Below are 17,823 nucleotides of genomic sequence, written 5' to 3' on the forward strand. Positions count from 1 at the left end.
TCCCCCCAGCCTCTCTCTCTCACTCCCCCATCTCTCTCTCTTCCCCTCAGTCTCTCTCTCTCTCTCTTCCCTCAGTCTCTCTCTCTCTCTTCCCCCCAGTCTCTCTCTCTGTCTTCCCCCCAGTCTCTCCCTCCCCAGTCTCTCTCTCTCTCTCCCCCTGAGTCTCTCTCTCTCTCTCCCCCCGTCTCTCTCTCTCCCCCTGCCTCTCTCTCTCCCCATCTCTCTCTCTCTCTCCCCCCCCGTGTCTCTCTCCCCATCTCTCTCTCTCTCTCCCCCCCCGTGTCTCTCTCTCCCCCCCAGTCTCTCTCTCTCTCTCCCCCCGTCTCTCTCTCTCCCCCCCAGTCTCTCTCTCTCTCTCTCTCTTTCCCCCAGTCTCTCTCTCTCTCTTCCCCCCCGGTCTCTCTCTCTCTCTTCCCCCCAGTCTCTCTCTCTCTCTCTCCCCCCCAGTCTCTCTCTCTCTCTCCCCCATCTCTCTCTCGCTCTCTCCCCCCAGTCTCTCTCTCTCTCTCCCTCCCCCCAGTCTCTCTCTCTCCCCCCGCAGTCTCTCTCTCTCTGCCCCCCAGTCTCTCTCTCTCTCCCCCCCGTCTCTCTCTGCTCCCCTCAGTCTCTCTCTCTCTCTCTTCCAACAACAACATGCCCTCAAAGAACCCTCGGCACCGCTTGGCACTCCAGCTAGTTTGTAATAAAACAGTACTAGCAAAATTAATGGGACTAAAAGTCGATAAATCCCAAGGACCGGATGACCTACATCCTAGGGTTTTGAAAGAGGTGGCCATTGGGATAGTGGACGCATTGGCTGTCATCTTCCAAAATTCTATAGCTTCTGGAACGGTTCCTGCAGATTGGAGGATAGCAAATGTAACCCCGCTATTTAAGAAAGGAGGGAGAGAGAAAATGGGGAACTACAGACCTGTTAGCTTCACATCAGTAGTTGGGAAAATGCTGGAATCTATTATAAAGGATGCAATAACTGGGCACTTAGAAACTAATAGTAAGATTGGGCAGAGTCAACATGGATTTATGAAAGGGAAATCCTGTTGACAAACCTATTGGAGTTCTTTGAGGATGTAACTAGTGGAGTAGACAAAGGGGAACCGGTAGATGTGGTGTATCTGGATTTTCAGAAGGCCTTCGATAAGGTCCCACACAAGAGGTTGGTGAACAAAATTAGGGCACATGGAATTGGGGGCAATATACTAGCATGGATTGAGAATTGGTTAACAGACAGAAAACAAAGAGTAGGGATAAATGGGTCTTTTTCAGGATGGCTGGCTGTGACTAGTGGGGTGCCGCAAGGATCGGTACTTCGGCCCCAGCTATTCACAATCTAGATCAATGATTTGGATGAGGGGACCAAATGTAACATTTCCAAATTTGCTGATGATACAAAGCTAGGTGGCAGTGTCAGTTGTGAAGAGGATGTGAAGAGGCTTCAAGGGGATCTTGACAGGCTCAGTGAGTGGGCGAGAACATGGCAGATGGAATATAATGTGGATAAATTTGAAGTTATTCACTTTGGTAGAAAAAACAGAAAGGCAGAATATTTCCTAAATGGTGAAAGATTGGGGAATGCAGATGATCAAAGGGACCTGGCTGTCCTTGTATATCAGTCACTGAAAGTGAATGTGCAGGTGCAGCAAGACATTAGGAAGGCAAATGGTATGCTGGCCTTCATTACAAGAGGATTTGAGTACAGGAGTAAAGCAGTCTTACTCCAATTATATAGGGCCTTGGTGAGACCACACCTGGAGTACTGTGTACAATTTTGGTCTCCTTACCTAAGGAAGGGTATACTTGCCATAGAGGGAGTGCAACGAAGGTTCACGAGATTGATTCCTGGGATGGCGGGACTGTCGTATGAGAAGAGATTGAGTAAACTAGGCCTGTATTTTCTTGAATTCAGAAGAATGAGAGGGAATCTCATTGAAGCATACAAAATTATTACAGGGCTTGATAGGGATGGATGCTGGAAGAATGTTTCCCTTGGCTGGGGTGTCTAGAACCAGGGGCCACAGCCTCAGGATAAAGGGTAAGCCATTCAGGACTGAGGTGAGAAGACATTTCTTCACACAGATGGTGGTGAATCTTTGGAATTCTCTACCCCAGAGGGCTGTGGAGGCTCAGTTATTGGGTATATTCAAAACAGAAGTCGATAGATTTCTGACTAGTAAGGGCATCAAGGGATATGGTGATACGGGCCGGTGAATGGAGTTGAGACCGAAGATCAGCCATGATCTCATTGAATGTCGGAGCAGGCTCGAAGGGCCGAATGGCCTACTCCTGCTCCTGTTTCTTATGTTCTTAAACCCTTATAAATCACTGGTTACGCACCAGCTGGAGTATTGTGTCCAGTTCTGGGAACCACACTTTAGGAAGGATGTCAAGGCCTTGGAGAGGGTGCAGAGGAAATTTACCAGGATGGTTCCAGGGATGAGGGACTTCAGTTGTGTGGAAAGACTGGAGAAGCAGGGATTGTTATCCTTAGAGCAGAAGGTTAAGGAGAGATTTAATAGAGGCGTTCAAAATCATGAAGGGTTTCGATAGAGTAAATAAAGAGAAACTGTTTCCAGTGGCAGGGGGGTCGGTAACCAAAGGACACAGATATAAGGTCATTGACAAAAGAACCAGAGGCGAGGTGAGGAGAATGTTTATTACGCAGCGAGTTGTTGTGATCTAGAATGCGCTGCCTGAAAGGGTGGTGGAAGCAGATTCAATAGTAGCTTTCAAAAGAGAATTGGATCGGTACTTTAAGGGGAAAAATTTGCAGGGATATGAGGGGAGTGGGATTAATTGGAGAGCTCTTTCAAAGACTTCAAGGGTTAAGTTATGAGGAGAGAATACACAAACTAGGGTTGTATTCCCTAGAATTTAGAAGGTTAAGGGGCGATCTCATCGAAGTTTTCAGGATATTAAGGGGAACAAATAGGGTAGATAGAGAGAAACTATTTCCGCTGGTTAGGGATTCTAGGACTGGGGGCATGGTCTAAAAATTAGAGCCAGACCTTTCAGGAGTGAAATTAGGAAACACTAGTACACACAAAGGGTGGTAGAAGTTTTGAACTCTCTTCCGCAAACGGCAATTGATGCTGGATCAATCGTTCATTTTAAAATCGGAGACTGATAGATTTTTGTTAACCAAAGGTATTAAGGGATATGGGCCAAAGGCGGCTATATGGAGTGAGGCTGCAGACCAGCCATGATCTTATTGAATGGCGGAGCAGGCTCGAGGGACTGAATGGCCTCCTCCTGCACTGCATAGAAACATAGAAGATAGGAGCAGGAGTAGGCCATTCGACCCCTCGAGCCTGCTCCGCCATTCAATGAGATCATGGCTGATCATCCAAACTCGACCCGGTCCCTGCCTTCTCCCCATATCCCTTGATCCCTTTAGCCTTAAGAAATATATGTAACTCCTTCTTGAATATATTTAATGAATTGGCCTCTACTGCCTTCTGTGGTAGAGAATTCCACAGGTTCACCACTCTCTGGGTGAAGAAATTCCTCCTCATTTCTGTCCTAAATGGCTTACCCCTTATCCTTGGACCGTGACCCCTGGTTCTGGATTTCCCGACCATCGGGAACATCCTTCCTGCATTTAGTCTGTCCAGTCCTGTCAGAATTTTATAAGTTTCAATGAGATCCCCTCTCATTCTTCTAAATTCCAGCGAGTACAAGCCCAATCGACCCAATCTCTCCTCATACGTCATTCCTGCCATCCCAAGTATCAGTCTGGCGAATCTTCGCTGCACTCCCTCCATGGCAAGAACATCCTTCCTCAGATAAGGCGACCAAAACTGCACACAATACTCAAGGTGTGGTCTCACCAAGGCCCTGTCCAACTGCAGCAAGACATCCTTGTTCCTGTACTCAAACCCTCTCGCTACAAAGGCCAACATACCATTTGCCTTTTTAACCGCCTGCTGCACCTGCATGCTTTCCTTCAGCGACTGGTGCACAAGAACACCCAGGTCTCGTTGCACTTCCCCTTCTCCCAATCTATTGCCGTTCAGATAATAATCCGACTTCCTGTTTTTGCCACCAAAGTGGATAACCTCGCATTTACCACATTATACTGCATCTGCCCAATCCTCCAACCTATCCAAATCATACTGGAGTTTCTCGGCATTCTCCTCACAGCACACACGCCCACCCTGCTTTGTGTCATCTGCAAACTTGGAGATATTACATCTAGTTCTCTCGTCTAGATCATTAATATATATTGTGAATAGCTGGGGCCCAAGGACCGATCCCTGCGATATCGCTCTATAATTCTTTAAAATAACCTTTGCTGACTCAGGAAACCTTACTTGCTTTGCTGTTTTTTGGCTGACTAAAATAAAAGGTTTTTTTTGGTTGCATGCAGGTATTTAATTGAGTTAGTTCAGGCTTGCTGTCAGTCCTGGCACTGGTCCCGCCCCTTCCTGCACGTCATTGGCTGACACCGCTGTCAATCGACACCACGAGGGGGAGGGGAGGGTGATTGACAGATGACGATTGCTAGAAGCGCCTGCCCGCGCTGTGATTGGTGCAGGGGAAGGGAAGTGGGCGTGTCCGGGCGCGGCCCACGTGGGGGAGTCAAAGGCTGGCTGGAGCGCATGCGCAGCCCGCCTCACACCGTTCGGATGCTTTTCAAATTTTTTTTTTCCGAAACAAATTGAAAACTCATTAATTCCCCCAACCTCCTCCCCCTTAAAGTGCGATCATTATTATTCTTGTTTATCCTCATTTGTGTGGGGTATCTTTTTTTTACCTTTCGGTGGCGTGCGCCGATCCAACCGACCCCTGGGCGTTGCGTGCTGGCGTCAGCGCGTAAGCGGAGGGGTGGGGGTTTGATTGACGCGAGGCACTCACCAATCAGGAGCGCGCAAAACGCTGGGAGAACCGGGCGGGCTGACGGTCCTCCAAGCAATGGCAGCGCGAGAGGGGGGCGGGACCTCGGTGGGCTGCACGTGCCAATCCAACTGACCACTGGGCGTTGTGTGCATGCGTCAGCTCGTAAGCGGTGGGGGGTTGATTGACGCGAGGCGCCCGCCAATCAGGAGCGCGGAAAACGCTGGGAGGCCGAGACGGGCTGACGGTCCTCCAAGCAATGGTGGCGCGGGAGGGAGTGGGGCGGGACCTCGATGGGCTGCAGGCCGCGTTCCTGCTTTCATTTCCTATTTATTTTATTTCCTTTCCAGTTTGAAAAAGGGTTAGTCCCGAAACGTCACTCTAATTTCTCTCCACGGATGTTGCCTGGCCTGCTGAATTTTTCCAGCATTTTCTGTTGTTATTTCCTGTTTTCATTGTCTGCAGGAGCTGTTAAAGGGAAGGGGAGGAGGAGGTGGATAAAAACCCAGCTTGTGAGTGTTTATTCCTTTGCATTACCTTTATTGCAAGGCTATTCATCAACTGCATTCATTTAAAAATAAGTGAACCTTTTCTCTTTTTCCCTTTTATCCAGAACAAAGAGCCCTGGTGCTGTGAACATTTTGGTGGGCAGCCACTTTTATAGAGACAAAGACCAGCATCTTCCTCCTCTCTCTCTTGTGAGTATTTGTGGTGGGTGGGGGGGTGAGTCAAAGGGGACTGCGGCCCCTTTTCAACAAAAGCAATTGCTTGGCCATTTAAAGGGGAATGGGTGCCCCCCAGGTATTAAAGGGGCAGTGCCTCTCTCTGTATCATGTAAGAGCAGGGAGGTTCTGCTTGAACTGTACAAACACACCAGTTAGGCCACCGGCTAGTCGGCTGTGTGCAGTTCTGCTCGCCCCATTGCAGGAAAGATGTGAATGCTCAAGATAGGAGATTTACGAGGATGTCCAAAAGATGTAATAGCAGAGCACTTGGAAAACAGTGACCGGATCGGACAAAGTCAACATGGATTTACAAAAGGTAAATCGTGCTTGACTAATCTACTGGAATTTTTTGAGGATGTAACTGGTAAAATAGATAAGGGAGAACCAGTGGATGTGGTGTATTTGGACTTTCAAAAGGCTATCGATAAGGTCATGAATAAGAGATTAGCGTGTAAAGTTAAGGCACATGGGATTGGGGGCAAGGTATTGACTTGGATAGAGAACTGGTTGGCAGACATAAAGCAATGAGTTGGAATAAACCGGTCTTTTTCCGAGTGGCAGGCAGTGACTAGTGGGGTACCGCAGTGATCGGTCCTTGGACCTCAGCTATTCACAATATATATTAATGATCTGGATGAGGGAACTAGATGTAATATCTCCAAGTTTGCAGATGACACAAAGCTGGGTGGGCGTGTGTGCTGTGAGGAGGATGCCGAGAAACTCCAGTATGATTTGGACAGGTTGGGTGATTGGGCAGAAGCATGGCAGATGCAATATATCGTGGATAAATGCGAGGTTATCCACTTTGGTGTCAAAAACAGGAAGGCAGATTATTATCTGAATGGCAATAGATTGGGAGAAGGGGAAGTGCAACGAGACCTGGGCGTCCTTGTGCACCAGTCGCTGAAGGTAAGCATGCAGGTGCAGCAGGCGGTTAAGAAGGCAAATGGTATGTTGGCCTTCGTAACGAGAGGGTTTGTGTACAGGAACAAGGATGTCTTGCTGCAGTTGTACAGGGCCTTGGTGAGACCACATCTTGAGTATTGTGTGCAGTTTTGGTCACCTTATCTGAGGAAGGATGTTATTGCCATGGAAGGAGTGCAGCGAAGATTCACCAGGCTGATACCTGGGATGGCAGGAATGACGTATGAGGAGAGGACTACACTGACTAGATGCAGACAGGATGTTCCCGATGGTCGGTGAGTCCAGAACCAGGGGTCATAGTCTAAGGATAAGTGGTAAGCCATTTAGGACAGAGATGAGGAGGAATTTCTTCACCCAGAGAGTGGTGAACCTGTGGAATTCTCTACCACAGAAGGCAGTACAGGCCAATTCATTAAATATACTCAAGAAGGAGTTGGATGTATTTCTTAAGGCTAAAGGGATCAAGGGATATGGAGAGAAGGCAGGGACAGGGTACTGAATTTGGATGATCAGCCATGATCTCGTTGAATGGCGGAGCAGGCTCGAGGGGCCGAAAGGCCTACTCCTGCTCCTATCTTCTATGTTTCCATGTGTACCCAGGTATTTAAAGGGGCAGTGCCTCTCTCTGTATCATGTAAGAGCAGGGAGTTTCTGCTTGAACTGTACAAAAACACCAGTTAGGCCACCGTGTGCAGTTCTGGTCGTCCCCATTGCAGGAAAGATGTGACTGCTCGAGACGGGAGATTTACAAGGATGTTGCCAGGACTAGAGAATTTCAGCTGCAAGGAAAGATTGAATACATTCTCTGGGTGAAGAAATTCCTCCTCCATTTCTGTCCTAAATGGCTTACCCCTTATCTTTAGACTGTGACCCCTGGTTCTGGACGCTCCGACCATCGGGAACATCCTTCCTGCATCTAGTCTGTCTAGTCCTGTTAGAATTTTATAAGTTTCAATGAGATCCCCTCTCATTCTTCTAAACTTCAGCGAGTATAAGCCCAATCGACCCAATCTCTCCTCATACGTCATTCCTGCCATCCCAGGTATCAGCCTGGTGAATCTTCGCTGCACTCCTTCCATGGCAAAAACGTCCTTCCTCAGGTAAGGCGACCAAAACCGCAGACAATAATCACGGTGTGGTCTCACCAAGGCCCTGTACAACTGCAGCAAGACATCCTTGTTCCTGTACTCCAACCCTCTCTATTAGCCTGTCTATGTCCTCTTGAAGTCTATCTCTATCATCCTCACTGTTCACTATACTTCCAAGTTTTGTGTCATCTGCAAATTTTGAAATACTGCCCTGAACACCCACGTCCAAGTCATTGATATATATCAACAACAACTTGTATTTCTATAGCGCCTTTAACGTAGTAAAACGTCGCAAGGCGCTGCACAGGAGGATTTTAAGACAAAAAATTTGACACCGAGCCACATAAGGAGAAATTAGGACAGGTGACCTAAAGCTTGGTCAAAGAGGTAGGTTTTAAGGAGCGTCTTCAAGGAGGAAAGAGAGGTAGCGAGGCAGAGAGGTTTAGGGAGGGAATTCCAGAGCTTAGGGCCCCGGCAACAGAAGACACGGCCACCGATGGTTGAGTGATTATAATCATGGTTGCTCAAGAGGGCAGAATTAGAGGAGCGCTGATATCTCGGGGGATTGTGGGGCTGAAGGAGATTACAGAGGTAGGAAGGGGCGAGGCCAAGGAGGGGATTTGAAAACAAGGATGAGAATTTTGAAATCGAGGCGTTGCTTAACCAGGAGCCAATGTAGATCAGCGAGCAGGGGTGATGGGTGAACGGGACTTGGTGCGAGTTAGGACACGGGCAGCAGAGTTTTGGATGACCTCAAGTTTACGTGGGATGGAACGTGGGAGGCCAGCCAGGAGTGCGTTGGAATAGTCAAGTCTAGAGGGAACAAAGGCCTGGATGTGGGTTTCAGCAGCGGATGAGCTGAGGCGATGTTACGGAGCGATGTTACCGAGGTGGAAGTAGGCGCTCTTTGTTATGCTGCAGATATGTGGTCAGAAGCTCATTTCAGGGTCAAATATGACACCAAGGTTGCGAACAGTGTGGTTCAGCCGCAGACAGATGTTAGAGAGAGGGATGGAGTCAGTGGCTAGGGAACGGAGTTTGTGGTGGGGACTGAAAACAATGGCTTCGGTCTTCCCAATATTTAATTGGAGAAAATATTTGCTCATCCAGAACATATCAAGAAAAGCAGTGGTCCTAGAACCAACACCTGGGGAACGCCACTGTATACCTTCCTCCAGTCCGAAAAACAACCGTTCACCACTGCTCTCTGTTTCCTGTCACTAGGCCAATTTCATATCCATGCAGCCACTGTCCCTTTTAGTAATGGGCTTGCCAGCAAAGTTGAAGCCCATGGCTGTGGCACTTTATCAAATGCCTTTTGGAAGTCCATGTACACCACATCATTGAAACATAGAAGATAGGAGCAGGAGTAGGCCATTCGGCCCCTCGAGCCTGCTCCGGCACTCAATGAGATCATGGCTGATCATCCAAACTCAGTACCCTGTCCCTGCTTTCTCCCCGTATCCCTTGATCCCTTTAGCCTTAAGAAATATATCTAACTCCTTCTTGAATATATTTAATGAATTGGCCTCAACTGCCTTCTGCAGTAGAGAATTCCACAGGTTCACCACTCTCTGGGTGAAGAAATTCCTCCTCATCTCAGACCTAAATGGCTTACGCCTTATCCTTAAACTGTGACCCCTGGTTCTGGACTCCCCGACCATCGGGAACATCCTTCCTGCATCTAGTCTGTCTAGTCCTGTTATAATTTTATAAGTTTCAATGAGATCCCCTCTCATTCTTCTAAACTCCAGCGAGTATAAGCCCAATCGACCCAATCTCTCCTCATATGTCATTCCTGCCATCCCAGGTTTCAGTCTGGTGAATCTTAGCTGCACTCCCTCCATGGGAAGAACATCCTTGTTCAGATAAGGCGACCAAAACTGCACACAATACTCAAGGTGTGTTCTCACCAAGGCCCTGTACAACTGCAGCAAGACTTCCTTGCTCCTGTACTCGAACCCTCTTGCTATGAAGGCCAAAATACCATTTGCCTTCTTAACCGCCTGCTGCACCTGCATGCTTACCTTCAGTGACTGGTGCACAAGGACACCCAGGTCTTGTTGAACTTGCCCTTTTCCCAATCTATTGCCATTCAGATATTAATCTGTCTTCCTGTTTTTGCCACCAAAGTGGATAACCTCACATTTATCCACATTGGGCAGCTGCATGGCAAATGCAGTATAATCACCCAACCTTTCCAAGTCATACTGGAGTTTCTTGGCATCCTCCTCACAGCACACACGCCCACTCAGCTTTGTGTCGTCTTCAAACTTGGAGATATTACATCTAGTTCCCTCGTCTAGATCATTAATATATATTGTGAATAGCTGGGGTCCAAGGACCGATCGCTGTGGTACCCCACTAGTCACTGCCTGCCACTCTGAAAAAGACCCATTCATTCCAACTCTTTGCTTCCTGTCTGCCAACCAGTTCTCTATCCAAGACAGTACCTTGCCCCCGATCCCGTGTGCTTTAACTTTGCACGCTAATCTCTTATGCGGGATCTTATCGAAAGCCTTCTGAAAGTCCAAATACACCACATCCACTGGTTCTCCCTTATCTATTCTACCAGTTACATCCTCAAAAAATTCCAGTAGATTTGTCAAGCACGATTTACCTTTTGTAAATCCATGTTGACTTTGTCCGATCCTGTCACTGTTTTCCAAGTGCTCTGCTATTACATCTTTTATAATGGACTCTAGCATTTTCCCCACTACCGATATCAGACTTACATCAACCGCATTGTCCTCATCAACCCTCTCCGTTACATCATTAAAATACTCCATCAAGTTGGTTAAACACGATTTGCCTTTAACAAATCCATGCTGGCTTCCCTTAATTAATTCACACTTATCCAAGTGACTGTTAATTTTGTCCCGGATTATCATTTCTAAACGCTTCCCCACTACCAAGGTTAAACTGACTGGCCTGTAGTTGCTGGGTTTATCCTTACACCCTTTCTTGAACAAGGGTGTAACATTTGCAATTCTCCAGTCCTCTGGCACCACCCCCGAATCCAAGGAGGATTGGAAGATTATGGTCGGTACCTCCGCAATTTCCACCTTTTACTTCCCTCAGCATCCTAGGATGCATCCCATCCAGTCATGGTCACTTATCTACTTTAAGTACAACCAGCGTTTCTAGTACCTCCTCTTTATCAAAATTTAGCCCATCCAGTATCTCCTCTACCTCCTCCTTCACTATGTCCATGGCAGCATCTTCTTCCTTGGTGAAGTCAGATGCAAAGTACTGATTTAGTACCTCAGCCTTACCCTCTGCCTCCATGCGTAGGTCTCCTTTTCGGTCCCTAATCGGCCCCACCACTCCTCTTACTACCCGTTTACTATTTATATGCTTATAGAAGACTTTCAGATTTCTTTTTATGTAAGCTGCCAGTCTATTCTCATACTCTCTTTGTCCTTATTTCTTTTTTCACTTCCCCTCTGAACTTTCTGTATTCAGCCTGGTTCTCACTTGTGCAAGGGTCAAGGATGTCTCCGAGCGGCTGCAGAACATCTTGGAAGGGGAGGGTGAACAGCCAGTTGTCGTGGTGCATATAGGCACCAACGATGTAGGTAAAAAGCGGGATGAGGTCCTAAAAGCGGCATATAGGGAGTTAGGAGGTAAATTTAAAAAACAGGACCTCAAAGGTAGTAACCTCAGGATTGCTACCATTGCTACGTGCAATTCAGAGTAGAAATAGAAGGATACTTCAGATGAATATGTGGCTAGAGGAATGGTGCCAGGGGGAGGGATTCAAGTTCCTGGGGCATTGGAACCGGTTCTGGGGGAGGTGGGACCAGTTCAAACCGGACGGTCTGCACCTGGGCAGGGCTGGAACCGATGTCCTAGGGGGTATGTTTGTTAGTGCTGTGGGGGAGGGTTTAAACTAGAATGGAAGGGGGTTGGGAACCTGAGCAGGGAGACAGAGGAAAGGGAAACAAGGATAAAAGCAAAAGATTGGAAGGAGAAAAACAAAAGTGGCAGCCAGAGAAATCAACGGTTTAAATCAAACATGGCCACAGTAAATAATAATTCTAATAGGCCTAAGAGCGTTAAAAAAACAAGCCTGAAGGCTATGGGCTAGATTTTCAGTTGCTTGTGCCAGCAGTTAGCGCCTTAAGAGAAGTGACTTTCGGGCGCTATGCGTGTAGTGCCCGTGCGCAGCGCAGTTTGCGCCCCGCCCCAAATTACGTTGCCCGTTAGCGCCGGCGCAAAGTTTAGCGCCCGCCCGGATGCGCACGCAGCAAATGACGTCACATCCTCGTGCAATGCCCTTTGGCCGCCCCAATTCCAAACTTTAGTCAGACCATCCCATTGTGCGGCTGGCGGCCGGAGCATTTGAAAAAAGGAACGCAACACAACCAGCGTGGGCCCCGGGGTGTGCAAATTAAAGGGGACGTGCTCTCCAGTATAAAGGCCAGCCATTTTTCAGCAAACACTCTTGTGCAACGCATTTCTGGAGACACAACAAGGAGGATAGCTAACTGGTTTCAAGCAGCAAGAGCTCAGGTATTTTTGGACTCGGGCCAGAGCGCTGCAAGTGGCCTTTTGGAAATTTGAGTGTTTGCCAGGATTTGATGGGGGTTGCATGGGGTGCCAACGCGGAGCTGCAGCTCCATGTCCGTAGGGCTCGCAGACGCATTGTGAGAAGGGCAGCCCTGGCTAGAGGCAGAGGGGGCTACAGGCATCGGCCACGTAGGCCTTACCCAGTCAGGCTATACCGCCAGCAGCGCTCCTACCTAAACATGAGTGCCGCGCGATGTGTTAAAAGGCTCCGATTCCAAAAGGAGGTGATTGCAGAGATCTGCCACCTGCTTCGCGGAGATCTGCAGCCAAAGCTCAGGTGCAGGACGTCTCTGTCGGTGGAAGTGAAGGTGACGGTGGCATTGAACTTCTATGCCACCGGCTCCTTCCAATACGCTGCTGGGGACATAGCAAACATCTCCCAGTACGGTGCGCGTCGCTGCATCCGCCAGGTGACCGAAGCACTGTTCAGAAGGAGAAGCCAATTCATCTCCTTCCCCATGGCCCTGGAGAGCCAGCATCAGCGCGCATTGGGATTTTCCAGACTCGGGGACTTCCCCTTGGTGCAAGGCGCCATTGACTGTACGCATGTGGCTTTGCGGGCCCCTCTGGAGCATGGTGAGCAGTATCGCAACAGGAAGGGCTACCATTCTCTGAATGTGCAGCTGGTGTGTGACCACAAGCAGCGCATCATGGCTGTCAATGCCAGCTTCCCAGGCAGCAGCCACGATGCCTTTATCCTGCGGCAGAGTACTGTGCATGACATGTTCCAGCCACAGCCTCCCCCAAGAGGATGGCTACTCGGGGACAAAGGCTATCCTTTGTGCACCTGGCTCATGACCCCGCTCCGCGCGCCCAGGACCGCTGCTGAAGAGGCCTACAACGAGAGCCATCAAACCACCCGCAACATCATCGAGCAACTATTGGGGTCCTCAAGCAGCGGTTCCGCTGCCTTGATCGCTCCGGAGGAGCTCTCCAGTATTCGCCGGACCGGGTCTCCCAATTTGTGGTGGTTTGCTGCATGCTACACAACCTGGCTATCCGCAGGACTCAGGCACTGCCACCTGACGTTGGAGCAGCACCTCAGGAGGAGGAGCAGGAGGAGCATGAGGAGGAGGAGGAGGAGCAGGAGTACGTTCCCAGGAGGGAGCGACCAGGGCCAAGGACCGCGCGACGCAACCTTATTACACGGTACTTCTAAGCCCCCTGTCAGGGAATGCCTTGGGACCATGAGGGAAGATGAATGCAGCTGCTCCACAAGCCCTCATCCGGCGAAGCCAACAAACACTAAGAAGAACAGCCATGGAGACTGCATGAATAAAGATAATTATTTATTACACAAAAATGAAAACCCCTTCCCACATAAATCCCCAAAAACAATAAACGGGCCCCACAAAAAGCCCAACAAACGACTCACTCCCACAAACTGGGGAGGAGTCACTCCACATTTCTTCAAACCGGGCCTCAACGTCGGCCTAACGCAAAAAATAAGCCCTCCAACAAAACAACCATGGGCAAAATAAAGATGGCCACCGCCATATAAAAGGAAAGCTGGCCACACCCTCTATTGAGTGGCCCGTGAGGGCAAGACCTTGCCCAGCCTTTTGCCTCCCCTGCCCGGCCTGCTGCTCCTTCGCAAGCTCTGCCCAGTGGCTGCTGCGAGGCTGGGGGAAGGCGCCTGAGGCTAAGATGCCCTTCCGCCAGATGCCGCTGGAGGGCAGCCTACATGGCGTTTGGGCCTCGAGGGGCCGTCTGCTGAGTGGCCCACCTGAGCCTGGCCACCATCAGCTGCAGCCGCTTGCCCTTGACGCCCCAGTGGGGGAATGGCGGCAACGGATGGTGCAATGTGGGCCAGCTGGCGTATGGGATGCGCTGGCTGGTGCTGTGGCGCGCTGGCACTCGGCCGGGCCCGCACTGCAGGATCCACAACAATCAGCCGAGGGGAGGCTCGCTGGGATGGTCCAGCGCGGTGGCTGCCCTGGCGATGCCTGCCTGAGACAGCACGTGTGACAGCAATGAGTGCCCCTGTTGTCCTGGTGTGCGCCCGTATCACATCCGCCAGGGTCTTGATGGCATCAGTCAGCATGCCGCCACTCACGGCAGTTGCTGCCCCGATCTCGCGCACACTGGTCGCCAGCGACTCGATGGCCTCAGGCATGCGCCCCACCACACTCATGAGCTCTGTGTGGCGCCGGTCCAAATCCTCAGCCATCTTATCCAGCTTCCGCACCTCCTCCGAGGTGAAGGTGTCCGGACTGGAGTCGCGACTCTCCCGCTGGGGAGCCCTTGCCACGTTGGTGGCGGCGAGTGTGCCGATTAGCAGCACTCCCCTCCGATCCTTCCCCCCTTTGGGGGGATGGCCGCGGGCCACGTGCACGGCTCCTGGGTGGCTTGACGCCACTGGTCCCAGAAGCTGCATTCCCCTGCGACAGTTCCTCCAGGCACTCGTCCAGTGAGGAGGTGCCAAGCATTTCCTCCTCTCCTGCAGGACGTGAGTGCTCCTCCTCCTCCTCCTCCTCCTCCTGCTCGGAGGTGGTGTCACTGGCAGCTTCAGGGTCCTGGTCGTCACCAGCTGAAAGCAGGAATGCACAAGATTTGCTTCAGAGTGAGGAGACGGCATCAGCGAGGGAGTTAGGACTGGTGGCATTCAGCGCATTGGTGGGACAGTGGCAAAGGAGGTAGCTCGGATGGGCCAGTGCGACGTGAGAGGGCCAAAAGGTGAGGTCCTTACCATTGCCGGGCAGTGGAGGGTTGGCTACTCCGCACGCTGTGGGGACGATCACACGGGCTCCCATGAGCACACACATTTGCTCCTCCAGCCGACTGAGCTTCTGCAGCTTGGCGCGGCCACCCCTGGCACGGGCCTGGCGATTATAGGCTACTTTAGCCTGCAAGAGAAAGGACGGGCTGTAAGTGCGCAGTGTAGCCCTGATGTAGTGTGCACTGCCTCCCATGGTGGAATAGCTTGGCCAGAGTGAAGCCCTGATGTAGTGTGCACTGCCTCCCATGGTGGAATAGCTTGGACAGAGTGTAGCCCTGATGTAGTGTGCACAGCCTCCCATGGTGGAATAGCTTGGCCAGAGTGAAGCCCTGATGTAGTGTGCACTGCCTCCCATGGTGGAATAGCTTGGACAGAGTGTAGCCCTGATGTAGTGTGCACTGCCTCCCATGGTGGAATAGCTTGGACAGAGTGTAGCCCTGATGTAGTGTGCTCAGCCTCCCATGGTGGAATAGCTTGGACAGATTGAAGCCCTGATGTAGTGTGCACTGCCTCCCATGGTGGAGTAGCTTGGCCAGAGTGAAGCCCTGATGTAGTGTGCACTGCCTCCCATGGTGGAATAGCTTGGACAGAGTGTAGCCCTGATGTAGTGTGCACTGTCTCCCATGGTGGAATAGCTTGGACAGAGTGTAGCCCTGATGTAGTGTGCACAGCCTCCCATGGTGGAATAGCTTGGACAGAGTGAAGCCCTGATGTAGTGTGCACTGCCTCCCATGGTGGAATAGCTTGGCCAGAGTGTAGAGTGCCGAATGGCCAATTGATGCTCATGACTGTCCCAATGCTGCTGGCTGAGGGCTGGCCATTACGACTTTGAGCTCCCTTTGTCCATCATGTCAGGTGTACATGCAAGAATGAGGAGGAGACTGGAAAGGGTACTCACCCTGACAATCCTGGTCAGGTCATTGCATTTTTTACGACATTGTGGGTCCTGGCGGCATCGCCGGTGAACATCACCCTCTGGGCGATCTGCTTCCAGGCTTTGGTGTAGTCGTGGTGGGTTGGATTCCTCCCATTCTCTGGGAACAAGATCTTGCACCTCAGCTGCAGAGCTGTGACCATTATGTCCAGATCACCCTCTGAGAAGCGCAGGGCACGCTCACGGGCCTAATCTGGCGTTGCCATGACTCCCTGGGGCTGAGCAGCAGTGTTGAGGCCTCTTTGCAAGGCTGCAGTGTGCAGGGTGTGGCAGCAGAACAATTCGCCCCTTCCCCCTTAAGAGCTGGTCGGCGCCACGGGGTCTGCTGCCAGTCCAAAAATGACCGCACCCGCGCTGCGCCCCGCCTGGGCGCTATCCCTCTGGACCGCCGGCTTAGCGCCTAAAGATAGTTGTGGAACGCCTCTTTTAGCGCTCCACCAACCTCTTAGGGCGAATCCACTGAATTTCCGGCAACGGGGCGCTACTTTGGGGCGGGCGCTAACTTTGGGCGGGCGCTAAGGTTAGCGCCCCAAAACTGCCTATACTGAAAATCTGGCCCAGAGTGTCTTAATGCGAGGAGCATTTGTAATAAGGTGGATGAATTGGCTGCACAAATAGAGGTAAACTAATATGATTTGGTTGGGATAACGGAAACGTGGCTCAAGGATGGCCAAGACTGGGGTATTCGATATTCAGGAAAGATAGGCAAAAAGGAAAGCGAGGTGGGGTAGCATTACTGGTTAAAGAAGGGATTAACACAATTGTAATGAAGGATATTAGCTCTGATGATGTGGAATCTGTATGGGTAGAATTGAGAAATACTAAGGGGAAAAAAACATTAGTGGGAGTGGTATATAGACCCCCAAACAGTAAGGCGGAGGTTAGGGATGGCATTAAAAGGGAAATTAAAGAAGCGTGCAATAAGGACACAGCAGTCATCATGGGTGACTTTAATCTACATATAGATTGAGCTAACCAAATTGGCAACAATACTGTGGAGGAGGAATTCTTGGAGTGTTTACGGGATGGTTTCCTGGACCAATAGGTCGAGGAACCAACCAGAGATCAGGCCATCTTAGACTGGGTATTATGTAACGAGAAAGGATTAATTAGCAATCTTGTTGTACGAGGCCCCTTGGGTCGGAGCGATCATAATATGATCGAATTCTTCATTAAGATGGAGAATGAAGTAGTTGACTCAGAAACAAGGGTCCTCAATTTAAATAAAGGAAACTACGATGGTCTGAGGAGTGAGTTGGGTAGGATTGATTGGGGAATGGCACTCAAAGGGTTGATGGTGGATAGGCAATGGCAAACATTCAAAGACCGAATGGATGAACTACCGAAGTTGTTCATCCCAGTTTGGCATAAAAATAAAACAATAAAGGTGACTCAACCGTGGGTAACAAGGGAAATTAGGGATAGCATAAGATCCAAGGAGAGGACATACAAATTGGCCAGAAAAAGCAATAATCCTGAGGATTGGGAGCAGTTCAGGATTCAACAAAGGAGGACAAAGGGATTAATTAAGAAAGGGAAAATAGAATATGAGAGTAAGCTTGCAGGGAACATAAAAACTGACTGTAAAAGCTTTTATAGATATGTGAAGAGTGAAAGATTGGTGAAGTCAAGCGTAGGTCCCTAGCAGTCAGAATCGGGGGAATTTATAATGGGGAACAAAGAAATGGCAGACCAACTAAATACATATTTTGGTTCTGTCTTCACAAAGGAGGACACAAATAACCTGCCAGAAATACCGGGGAACATAGGGTCTGATGAAAGGGTGGAACTGAAAGAAATCAGTATTTGTAGGGAAATGGTGTTAGGAAAATTGATGGGACTGAAGGCCGATATATCCCCAGGGCCTGATAATCTACATCCCAGGGTACTTAAGGAAGTGGCCCTAGAAATAGTAGATGCAATGCTGGTCATCTTCCAGAACTCGATAGACTCTGGAACAGTACCCATGGATTGGAGGGTAGCTAATGTTACCCCACTATTCAAAAAAGGTGGCAGAGAAAAAGCGGGGAA

General features: G+C 49.9%; 1 pseudogene across 1 annotated transcript in view; it reads left to right on the forward strand.

Annotated features, from left to right (window-relative positions):
• Positions 1 to 5,109: 5,109 nt before the first annotated feature.
• LOC147093186 (uncharacterized) overlaps positions 5,110 to 17,823 on the forward strand; it is a 97,037-nt pseudogene continuing 84,323 nt past the window's right edge. The window contains exons 1-2 of the transcript XR_015074682.1: positions 5,110 to 5,342; positions 5,444 to 5,528. The product of XR_015074682.1 is annotated as an uncharacterized LOC147093186 (transcript). The remainder of the gene's footprint in view (positions 5,343 to 5,443; positions 5,529 to 17,823) is intronic.

The sequence above is a fragment of the Somniosus microcephalus genome, unplaced genomic scaffold, assembly GCF_052327205.1.
Source record: "Somniosus microcephalus isolate GS21.2 unplaced genomic scaffold, FLI_Smic_1.0 unresolved_chr1, whole genome shotgun sequence".
Lineage (NCBI taxonomy): Eukaryota > Metazoa > Chordata > Chondrichthyes > Squaliformes > Somniosidae > Somniosus > Somniosus microcephalus.